A 12,548-nucleotide genomic window follows, 5' to 3' on the forward strand; every position below is an offset into this window, starting at 1 on the left:
GCTTTTTCTGTTGTTACAGCATTAAACTTTATTTTAAGTTGTATTTGAACTTTATTGTTCTAAGTTATTTAAATGTTATTTATAAAAAAAAAAAAAAGACTTATTAAGCTGCATCTGTTTCATATGATTTTAATTCTAAAGGAATAACAAAATGGTCTGGCTGAGATGCATGAATTTTTTTTCTGTGACCAGACACAAAGACTAGTACACAACCCTCTTGCCAACATACATTGGATGGCAGACAAAAATGACAGCCTCCAGCAAATCACACAATGGACATCTCAAAAGAAACAATGCAAAAATGTAAAATATCTTTGCCACATACTCCTGCCAATTGAATTACTACCGTGCTCAGAGTTAAACCAGGTAAAAGACGGTTAAGTTCCAGGAGGTGCTGGAGCTAATCCTCATATTAGTGCAGTAGGTAAGAGCCTATATGACTGATTTGAAACTCCAGCTAAAATCAATGCAACCTGGTGAAGACAAGACACCCTAATTTTATAGCTATTAAGGTATTCAGTCATAGCTCAACGTGACTGATGCATTGTATCATTTCGTTCAGTTCAGTTTGCATGCAAGTTTTCTTGGTATTGTCATATATGCACTTAAATAAATATCACCAGAAACTTAGCTAAACCAGCTGCTAGATGACTGGGATAAAGTCTGGTTAATATCACTAATGGTCCTAAATGCTCTACTTTTCACTACAAATGTCTAGTCAATCTTTTTTTTTCCTGTACAAGACACTTACTGCATTATAACTGCACTCACAGAAAATGACAACAATTCTCTTTAACAAATATTGTTGGTTTTTTTTAAATAATACTTGTTTAACAAATACTATTATTTGGAAATAATTCATGATTTTTGATTTGTTAATATCAAACATCAAAGGGCAGATATAAACTGGTCTATGCTGAAAAACGTGTCAATACAACAGTAAACCTTTATTGTGTTTTTGCTATTTTATCTATTACTTGTTCACTAGAGAGTGTACTATAACTTTCTTTGCTGGTAATTGTCTGCACCACTTTTTGTAACTATATTAAAAAAAGTTCACACTCATCATCTACATTAACAGGTTATCAAAAGTTTCTAGATCTAAGATAGGTTAATTGATGCTTCCAGCATTTTAACAATCAAACAGACTTAAAGGTCAAGACATCCTGGATTGTTCTGTTCCAGGACATAATGGAAAAGATTAATAGAAAAGCAAGACCAGATCGACTCAGTTGAGCAATTTTCAATGTATCTGTAACTTCTGAAAGATAATTTCAGCTGTTTCAAAATAAACCAGTTCAATATTAAATCAGAGAACAACAACTAGAAAATTTATAGCTAACTGTTAAAAGGAATAATTAAAAAAAAAGACTCCATCAGACTTTAGCAAGTATTATACAAACAGATATCAGAAATCCTCACAAGAGCCTTTTATATCACTTACATCACAATCCAGTCTTAACATCAATCATGGAATATACCATGTGGGAGGAAAACATGTTTGCATGAAAAGAAACAGATATACCTGTCTGGATATGACTCATTACTAACCTTTTGAGTACTAAAGGTTCAAGAAAACCCAAACAAAGTGGGCTATAAAAGCCACTCTGTTGTATTTCCTCTGTTTTCACTTCAGATGCACTGGCTTTCATCTAGCTTTTTTCTTTGTTTACCACAGGCACTACAAAGTGCAAATAGACGGAGTTCAGAACTGAAATACAACTCCTGTGGCTTAAATGGCAATTCTATTTAGCCACCTTAAATAACCATTGGCATTTCCCAGAAACTGATCCATTATGCAGGCTCTTTAAATTTAATTAACAAGGTTCTACTGGCTTATCTTTTGTATTAGTGCTGATAAATACTCCATGACGCAGAAACAAGCTAATCTCATCTATGGAATTTCTAGAGGGCTGCAGAATCTCCATTCTCAGAGGTCTTCAAGACCTCCTTGGACAAAGCCTTAAGCAAATTAGTCTATAATTGGTGTGGGACCTACTTTGAGCAAGAGACTAGACAAGAGACCTGCAGCACCCTTCCACCCCAACTGAGTCCATGATGTCAGATGGAAGTTATTTTTCTTAAACCAGACATTTAGAGTGCAGTTCCTAGCCTCTTTGAACAACTACACAAAATGAACACTTACTATGTTCAGGGCATAATCATAGTTCATCTATAATAACTTGTGTGTCATTCAAGGTACGCAAAATGGTGTAAATACATTCCATAGCACAAAAAAAATAAGACAATTGGACAATTTCCATGACCTTTAGGAGATATGATATGGTACTATATGATCTCACTTCTAGTTCTGGTGCAAGTACTCTAAAACACCACTCTGCATAGTATCTGTAATAATCAGATTACTAAATAATTAATGGAGTAATCAGTAAAATACACTTGCCTGTGTTTTAAATTACGTTTTGAAGATGTATGTTCTTTTTTAATAAGCTAAAAGCAAATGTAAGTTAATGTTAAATCAATAAAGTCATAAGAGAACAACAGTATTTCACTGCACTCAACCATCAGTATCTGAGTAGTGCAAATACTTCACAAGCCTATGCAATCTAATTCTTCAATACTAACTTTTGAATAAACATTGTAATTTCAAAGCATTTAACATAAGTAGAAAATGAAAGTGACAGATTAGATTATTTTCCCAAAATTCAGGAAACAATCATCCTCAGAGTTGAGATCCATACTTAGAACTAATATCATACTTTATACTTATAAAAACTAACATTTAAGAAAGAAACAAACAACTGTTTACATCATTGGATGTACTTTAAAAGTTAACAGTTATTTAAATCATGTTTACTTAAAGCAGGAGAAAAAGTGAACTTATTGGCAGAAAAAAAAAAACCCTAACTTCTCCATGATGTTAGCAGAGCACTTCTGAAGATTAGGACTGTCTCTAAAGCAGCACATCTGATGGGAAAATATTCAAGGATTTGCATGAAGATATTAACTTCAATGCGATGCAGACAGTAAAATTTCTACAAAGGCTTTTTAATGCCACACATTTAAATTAACAGTCTTTTGTAAAATACAACTCCAGAATTTAATTATAAAATTATAAACATTTGGAGAAGCAAAATAAAATTCACATAGTGTTAAAACCAACAAGTGCCAAAACTTGAGCTCTGTAAATAACTCCACAATACCTGGCTAAGGAAAGCTAGCTTGTAAATCCCAAGCATTCCAGACACTGAAATTTAACTGCTTACATTCCAGACTTTAAAAGGGAGATTTTCTTCAATTCTGTTTGGAAGACAGATCCTAGCTTACCAAGATCAGCTGTTTCATTAAGAAATCTCTTTTATTTAGAAGTCTAGCACTTGAAAAGAGTGACTCTTAAAAAGGAAATTACTTGCTTGTGAGGAAAATCTATTTTCCTTCATTTTCCTTCAGTGCTAACCAGAAAAGAAACAGAATGAAGATGCATGCTTTTCTCACCTAAAGATTGCAGTGTTTTCAGACTGTCCAGTATATTTGATATAAGAATCCTTACTTTTAAATAATTTCTAAATCAGTGTCTCTGTGAAGACTGTTAAAGATCTGAACACCAATAATTCTCCAGCAAAGTAGACTTCAAAGGATAGCAGGTAGCTAAAAGGTGGATATTGGCACCTAGTGAGAACTTGAAGGTGTCAGATAAACTCAGTTGCTAAGTTCAACAGATTTCAATAAGAAGTAGATATAATGTGCTCAGCTACATGAGGAAAGTAGCTATCTGCTGCACTTACTATCCAGATAATACTTGGTTTGCACCTGTTTTGTGACCATGTGCCAACAATGGACTGACACATCTACAGTGTGATATTAACTGAACAAGCCATACAAATCCCTATGTAATGTCTTAATGAGATACTTCTGGTTCCATAAAGCAGCAAATACACTGCTTTTAGCCTATATCACTCTTCCTGAAGGGGCGAACCTCAACTAAATATGCTTCATTGTTCCATCTTTATTTAAAAGAATCTCTGTCTCATGTTTTTCACAAATCACAGAATGGTTGCTCTTGGAAGGGAACTCTGGAGGTCATCTGCTCCAACCTCTCTGCTCAGACAGGGCCACCTGGAGACATTTGCCCAAAATTGTGTCCAGATGATTTTTTAAATATCTCCAAGGAGAGGTAATCTACAATCCCCAAGCACAACCTGTGTCAGTGTTCACAATAAAAAAGTGTTTCCTGATGTTCAGATAGAACCTCCTTTCAGTTGGTGCCCATTGCCTCTTGTCCTGTCACTGGGCACTACTGGAAAAAGCATAGCTCAGTCCTCTTTGCATTCTCCCTTCACTTATTTACATTCATTGATATGACCCCTTCTGAGCCTTCTCCAGACTGCTCAGCCACAGGTCTCTCAGCCTTTCCCCATAGGAGAGATACACCAGTTCCTAAATCATTTTTGTGGCCCTTCATTGAACTTTTTTCCAGCACGTCTACATCTCTTTTGTACTGGAGCCTGGAGATGAACACAGTAGTCCAGGGGTGCTGTAACCAGTGCCAAGCAGAGGGAAAGAACCACTCCCCCTAATCTTCCAACTAATTCAGCAATATCTTCATTGCTATGAGAAATGTTTTAATAATATCATGTGGTATAATTTTCATAATAATTCAGGACCAACTCCCTTCACAACTACTACAGGCTAAGAGTGAACACAATTTACTATTACCTTGGACAGCACCAGTTCTGACACAAGAATCAAGTCATGGACTACTGAGAGTTGAGCTTTCACAGTTTATCTGCCAGCCTTTGAAACTGGATCATGCTACAAAATTCTTAACTTTAAGCAAGCCATTTTCTGTGTCCTATTCACTAAGCAAGAAAAAGAACTTCAATTCTGGTACATGCTGCTAAACATTGGACGTACACTCATACTAGCTTTAAATTGCCAGGGTAATCACAATGGGGCAGTACAGTATATGTAGTTGTTTCTGCCCATATTCATAGCGCCTTCTGTTGCTACACATGACAGCACACTGTCACAGTTGAATTATTATCTATGTTCAAGCTATGGAAGGTTAGCTTGCTTATGTCCTCACATGTTGCTGTAATATTATTGCACAGCACAGGAAGACCAGATAAGACCTTTAGAGGAAAGGAAATATTTGAAAATCATGGACACTTAATTCTTGTGTAAGACATTATATACTTGTTGAGTTGATCTGAACAAGCAACTAACTTTGCAGTGGTCATAAAAGAGAACAAGTGATTGCTAGATAAAACTGTGAGTATCCTGCAAGCCTAAAGTAGCAAGGTAGGTAACAGAGTAGGATATTAATAGGAAGAGCTGAAGTAGTAGGGATTTTCCCTTTTATTGTCATAGGAAAAAATAAAGCTACTATATGTTGGAGAAAAACATCACTATAATGCCTTTAAAACAGACTCCCTTAGGTCAGAACAGTTACTATAAACAACAGCTGAGGTGATTCATTGAACCTGCTTCACAAAAACATCACTTTCTACTCAGTTCATTACTGTCACTTTCATACACTTGTAAAGTACTACAGTGACTGAGATCCAAAAGGAAATATGATTACCCAAACAAACCCATAAAAATCATGTGAATGTTTCCACTGGTTTAGGTTTTGTGAAAACACGTTGTTTTTTAAACTCAAATGTTCCTCTGTTCAAAAACATGGATACATTTCTGTTTCTAAAAAACGTACTGCAAACTGAGCAGCATACAAAAAAATGATTCTGAAACAAGAATTTCCTTTCAAGACTGTAACTTGATGAGAGTAACACTGACTTTCACCATTAAAGAAACCACTTTTTTTTTTAAATTGCATTTGAAAATAAATACTTCAGTAAAAAAGGGAGAATTCTTCAGGAAAGCTAACAGGCAAAACAACAATGGTAAGATATTTCATTCAATTAAGCCACAACAGATGCGCGAAACCAATCCATACAAAGATTCTACAAATCTGTGTTCATTTGTTGAGACCGAATCCTTCATCTAGATCCCAAAAGCAACTCTCTGCTTTGCTCAGATAGCCTGTTCCACTGGGAAAAACCCACACAGTTCTCTTACATCTACATTACAAGAGAAAGCTTTATGGGAATCATGGTACATGCCAGAACACTTCCCTTTTTCTTACATGTCTAGAGTACTTCACTAATTCAGGGTTTCCTGAGTACAGCATGTTCCAAACCTTCTCTCTTTTAGATTAACAGATACAAGAGACAAGCCTCTATCTTTTTCTAAGCATTTAACATAACTATAGAGAAAACATTATTTAAAGTGCTATCAAAGAAAACAGTAGGGGCTGGGGAGTGAGATAACTGTTATGAGCTGAGTGGGGTGAGGAGCCTTGGGAATTTGCACAGAGAGATCTTTTCTCAATCAGGTAAGTTCCATCATTAAAGAATTTCTAAAATAATCATTTGACTTGTCTTAAAGACACTTTTTTTTCTATAGCAAATTAGAAACTGGAAAATGCAAAGTCAAAGAATCAGATACTCCATTGCCTTAAATGACATATATAACACAAATTAATGAGTTTTCCCACACACATTTTCTCTGGATCATTTTGCAACGAAACAAATCTTTTCCTACCTTGGTGACTGGGAATGATTTAAATGTAAAAAAGCATATGAGCCCAGGGAAAGAAGGCAAGGGGGGAGAAGTTTTTTGTTGTGGTTGAGATAGGAATAAGGCAGAAAAGGAATAAGAGAAGATTGGTAACATAAAATGCTGGATGTAGAAGTTAGAAGAAATATTAATTTCAGACAGGTGGAAGAGAGAAGAAGCTGGGTAGTTTGAAGAAACATAATGTTGGGTAACATTCAAAAAGGGAGAAAGCTAGAAGCAATATCAGCACAAAAAGCTTGGAAAAAATGTCAATATAATGGCCATGAGAAAGAACAGAAGGCTAGTATGAAAAAATAAAAACTCAAGATCTGATCCATCAGACAGATGAGGACAAAGGGGTAGCAGTTATAGGCTAGAATGCAAGGTGCTAGAGAAAGGAGTAGATAAAAAAGTAGATGTCATTACTGTTAGAGGAACTGACAAATCGAAGCCATTAGCTTTTACTAGATGGAATGTCAGCATCTTCTTCGAATACACTGTAGTACTGTTTACATCTTAGTCAAGTGGAAGGGTCAGTATACTGGGAGTATATGGTTAGGGTCAGTTGAAACTTACAGTTCATGTTTTTATCGCTATCCCATCTTGAGTTTGTGCTAAACAATCTGAAAATACTACTAATAATTTATGTTGACAACCAGATTTTGCAATGCACTGTAAGTTTGACTCCAAAATGCCTGAAGTTACATGTATTATGTGTTTTAAAATAGTTACAAGACTTACTGGCTGTTGTAGAACTGACAGATGGCACTAGCTTCTATGTTAACAGTAGCATCTTTACTAGTATGATTTATTGTGGCAGCCTAAGGCTTTGAAGATTCCATTTCCTCCATTCACAATTCCTTGGTTTTAGACCTGAGAAATAAAATGTTACTTTAGAAAATTGTCTTATGCTAATTTTGAAATCACCCAATGAATATTCTCCACTGAAACTAAAGTTGCTGTATTTTCTGTCTCAATCATGCAAATTTTTATGCTCATAGTCACTTTTAGGCACGGGATCCAAGCTTGTTAGTTGAAATAGTCACATTCACATACTTGAAGCCAGCCAAGATAGTTTTTGCTGTCTCCCTTCTGCTTCTGCTTGGTTTTGCACGAGTGAATATCCTTACTCTGTGGTTGTTCCAATTCTGGTAATTTAATACATTTGTATATGTTTTGTTGAGGTTGTGAATTATTCTGGCAGCAATACATATTTTTTTCAGTGGTTTTCAATATTTATTCCAGTAGAACTTTGCTCAGCTCCCTCACCAGATACAGAATCTGTACCATGGCAGTGGTGTCCCAGTTTCTTGGAATTTTTGTCTGTCCTGACTACATTTCAGTTAATTCGATTCATTATCTATTTATAGTGGTTACACATTACAGAGTATACTGTGGGTTTACCCAGCTCTTCCAAGTTAAAGGCTCATTTGGAGTTTGGTGCATATATAACTTTGAAGTATGTAAACCTGCTCTAAATTAAATTTTTCAGGGTGATCTTTTTCTACATACAATTTTCTCTGTCTGTAACTAAAAAGAAAATTCTGCCCAACAAATAGTGACTGACACAGAGAAAGGTTTTTGAGAACATATTTCTGTATTTCATATCTACTTCAAAAACATATTTCTATTGCATTTGTCAATCAGCATACAAGATAATGAAATCCACATTGTCATGAAATCTAAATAAATAAGCACTAAAGATAGAAATCTGCTCTAAATCTAAGTTTTGGGATGGATATTAAATGACATGTACAATCCCAAAATCATAAATTGTTAGTTAAAACATGTAGATACTTAATAGTAATATAATACTGTTTCTAGTAGAAACTTCTGGGACAGGTACAGTCTGAATCCTTTAAGAATATTTAAACGAAGTAACTATTTTTTAAAGAGACACCTTCAAGACTATCTACAAATAGTTACTGGGAAAAAGCTTCTCAGTCTGTTAAAACATAAAGCAAAACAAAAACCACACACCCATAAAAAAACACCCCAACCAACCAAACCCACAAACCCACAAAACACAAAACCTTACTATGTTCAGCAGCTTTTCCATTAATTTTCCATGAATTAGTATAGGTTTGCTTAAGGCTTGAATTTTAAGGCTTCCTTCCTGACTGCATTTAGGTACTCACTATAGAGTCTTCCAGAATATTCCTACACAGTAATACAAAGAAAGCAGTGAAATGAAACCTGCATTCATCAATTCAATCACAACTTATCTCTCTGGGTATGATTATATCCTTGCTAATTCTGCAATAGTTAATCACTTTAGCAGCTAAAAGATGTACTTCTGAACAGTCTGCATCGAGGCAATGACTGGACTGGATTGGAGCCTATAACTTTAAAATCACAATACTTTATTTTCAGTATTATCCTGATATCAACTCTAAAATAGGTTTTCAGTTCCCATCCACTCCAACTTTGAAGCATATAAGCTTTTAAACAGAGTGACATCAGAATCAGATCTTAATTAAATGCAGAAAAATATTTAATTAAATTTGATGGGAAAACACCAGTCTAACTTCATCCTCAGTTACCTTACACAGGAAGAGTTCCAAAACTGGATCTAATATGTATCATCATAAAATGCTAGAGACACAAGCAGGTTCTGAGAAATGTCTCATATCTGCAGTAAGACTTCATCATTATCAAACACTGGGTGGTCCAGTCCAGAAACTCTTGCTACACAAATATTTAGAATGCAGTATGCTTCCACTGAGTCAGCTGTAGGCCACTAAACAGCTACAAGACAGATCTATACAGCACAATTTAATAATTAAAGAAGGCTACATACTTTGCCTGACATTTTTTTTGCCAAAAACATTTTGAAATGTCTGATCCACTTTTATTTCTCTTCTAGAGCAATAATGCCATGGATAGTCAGCTCAGATTTTTTTTGTCCCCTTCACAGACTAGTGTTTTAAACTATTTATCCTTATTTATATATCAACAATATGAATTAAATTGTCATCATGATTATTAATGGGAGGAGTGGCTGGCACTCCGTCAGGCTGCGATGCAATTCAGCAAAGCCTGGAGAGGTTAGGGAGTTGGGCAGAAGTGAACTTCATGAAGTTCAACATAGACAAGTGTAAAGTCCTGCACCTGTGGAGGAATAACTCTTTGCATCAGTACAGGTTAGGGGTTGACCTGCTAGAAAGTAGCTCTGCTGAGAGTCCTGGTATGCAAGTCCACTCCTCAAAAGGTTGCTTAATGATTGTCTAAGTCAAAGTTCCCAGTTGAGCCTGAACTGGTGCACACAAATTCAACAAATTACATACTTTGAACAAGTCTCTCAGGGCTAACACTGGAGTGCAGAATTAAGTATTATTTGTTAATACTGAACTGGTCATTATATTTAATGAAACCCAAGACATTTTTTTAAAAATCACCTTTAAATTTTAACTCCAAATTTTACTGTTCACACATTACATGACCAAAAAAACTACGTTGCTCTCCTAAATGTATTAACAGATTTTTTAATATATACATCACAGTAATGATTCAAAACAGCACTTAAGAACATGCATTATTTGAAGCATATGTTAAGTCTATCAGCCAACAATTAAAACAGAGTCTAAGTGCTGCACTGAATCAAAGCCAGAGTACATAACTGCAGTCTCCTGCCACATGAATATTTTCCTTCTCTTCTCAATAAAGACCACAGTGATCACCTAAGGTAATGAAATTTATGCATTTTTGATGTTCTTAATCTAAATATTCCAAACTCATACCTTCTATAAAATCCATCACCATCACACAAAATAAACAAAGTAAAATAATCAGGTTTCTTTTAAGCTTGATGGTATAAACTGCTAACTAAATTAGTTCTTCGTATGTTGAACTGATGCACTTTGAAGTTATGTGAAAAGGCAGTTTTATGCCTACACTTGCTGCAGTTGAGGTTAATCAGTAAAACAGGCAGAACTGGGACTTAAGCTTATTAGAATTTTGAACATTATAAATTTAACACTTGACACTAGTAAACTGAGGAGAAGCTGAAAAAAAAATACAATTCATTTGAGCCAATGTCTGTCAGTTACTCTGTTCAAAGGCAGCACAACGTTCCTCTATATCCACTGGTCCCCACTTTAATGAAAATACTTTTTTCAGCATGTTTCTCTAGTTCAGTGATACTGTATTTATTCTCCTCTCCAAATCCGAGAGTGGACTGGTGTTCAACGGCACGTTTTCACACAGCATTTACATAGAGCACTGAAAGAATAACCTTTTTTTAACCAAAGAATAGGCTCTTCAAGACAGCCAGAATTTGGCAGTCAGTATGTAGTTAAAATAGTTATTGTGTAAAATTAATCAAATGTAAAGATTAGTAAAACTTTGAAATTTATTCTACAAAAAGAATAGTTATACTGTATAAATGTATTGAAATATACCTTCTATGTATCATTGGTAACATTGTTAACATAGACTATGATTTCCTCTTCTCCCACGTGCCGCATTTAGATGCAATTACCATCATTTCAAAACAAGAGAAACAGGACAGGGAGGCCCATTATGGCATACACTAAGTAATTAAAAATACTATAAGATTTTAGCTGGAGAAAGGAGCTAAGGGGGGGAAAGGGTTATTATGTTTCTAAAGAAATTAATAAAATGATGTGCAATTTCAGTTCTCAGAAGGAACATCTGCTGACAATCAGCTTGGAAGCATAGGAGGAAACTGTTCCTTGATCTAGCAAAGAATTTAAACTATCAGCTTAAATATTTGAGCAAATTTTTTAGACCAATAGTAGTGATTTGAAATTAATCATCCAATTGGTCACTGTCTCAAATAATTTAGTAAGTATTATTACAGATAAATAAATGTGGTTTTAAACCTACTAGTTAGTTGAAAGACAATGGCATGTTCTGTCTTAATAGCAGGACAGCAAGTCAAATAATTTCTTTTTTAAAAATTTAAATGTAAATTATTAATATGGTAATTATTGAGTAAAAAGAAAAAGGAGAGCAAAAGCAATTAGAAAATGAAAACATATTACTACTCTGTTTCAACATCAGTCCAAACTAAAATGTTCCCATTTTTATGTCAAATTGCTCCTCTTAAAAATGCACCTTCTCATGAAAAATAATTAAATTTTATAATGAAATGTTCTGCCTATCAAAATATCAAACTTTTTTTATTTTGACAGAAGTTCTGTTTTGTAGCAAAAGAGTAATTTTTCTGACATCTCTGTAGTTAATCAATAACTGCAGGAAACATAAGAAGGTTACAATGAAATGTTCCGTTTCCTCCAGAGAGATGTAATTCTGACAAATCACCACTAACCACACTGTATTAAATTCACTAATAAAATGCAAAGGCAAAGATTTCCTTAGCAGCTTTACCAATACGAAGAAAGCTCATGAAAAAAAACCACCAAAAATTAGATATTCCCCCTTTCATGCTAAATTAAGCACCCAATGCTAGATTAAGCAGGTGGGGGTTGGTCTCTTCTGCCAGGCAACCAGCAATAGAACAAGGGGACACAGTCTCAAGTTGTGCCGGGGGAAGTATAGGCTGGATGGTAGGAGGAAGTTCTTCACAGAGAGAGTGATTTCCCATTGGAATGGGCTGCCCAGGGAGGTGGTGGAAGCACCGTTCCTGGAGGTGTTCAAGAGAAGACTGGATGAGGCATTTAGTGCCATGGTCTAGTTGACTGGATAGGGCTGGGTGATAGGTTGGACTGGATGATCCAACCTGGTTGATTCTCTGATTCTAAGCACCCAAATAAATTACACAAAGTACACTTAGCAAAATCTACTGTAATTCAATTTGGACAGGATGAATTTTAGAAACTATTATAAAAATTTTGTGTGCAATAAACATTTTGTTCTTTTGGCATAAGAATTTACTGCACATCAAGCCCTGTCATAAGGAAACAAAAAAATATGGACAGTGACATGTAGCCTTCTCCCAGTGTTGCAATGTGTTACATACTGCTAGCATGAAAAGAGGAGCAGGA

This window comes from Pogoniulus pusillus, chromosome 17, assembly GCF_015220805.1.
Source record: "Pogoniulus pusillus isolate bPogPus1 chromosome 17, bPogPus1.pri, whole genome shotgun sequence".
NCBI lineage: Eukaryota > Metazoa > Chordata > Aves > Piciformes > Lybiidae > Pogoniulus > Pogoniulus pusillus.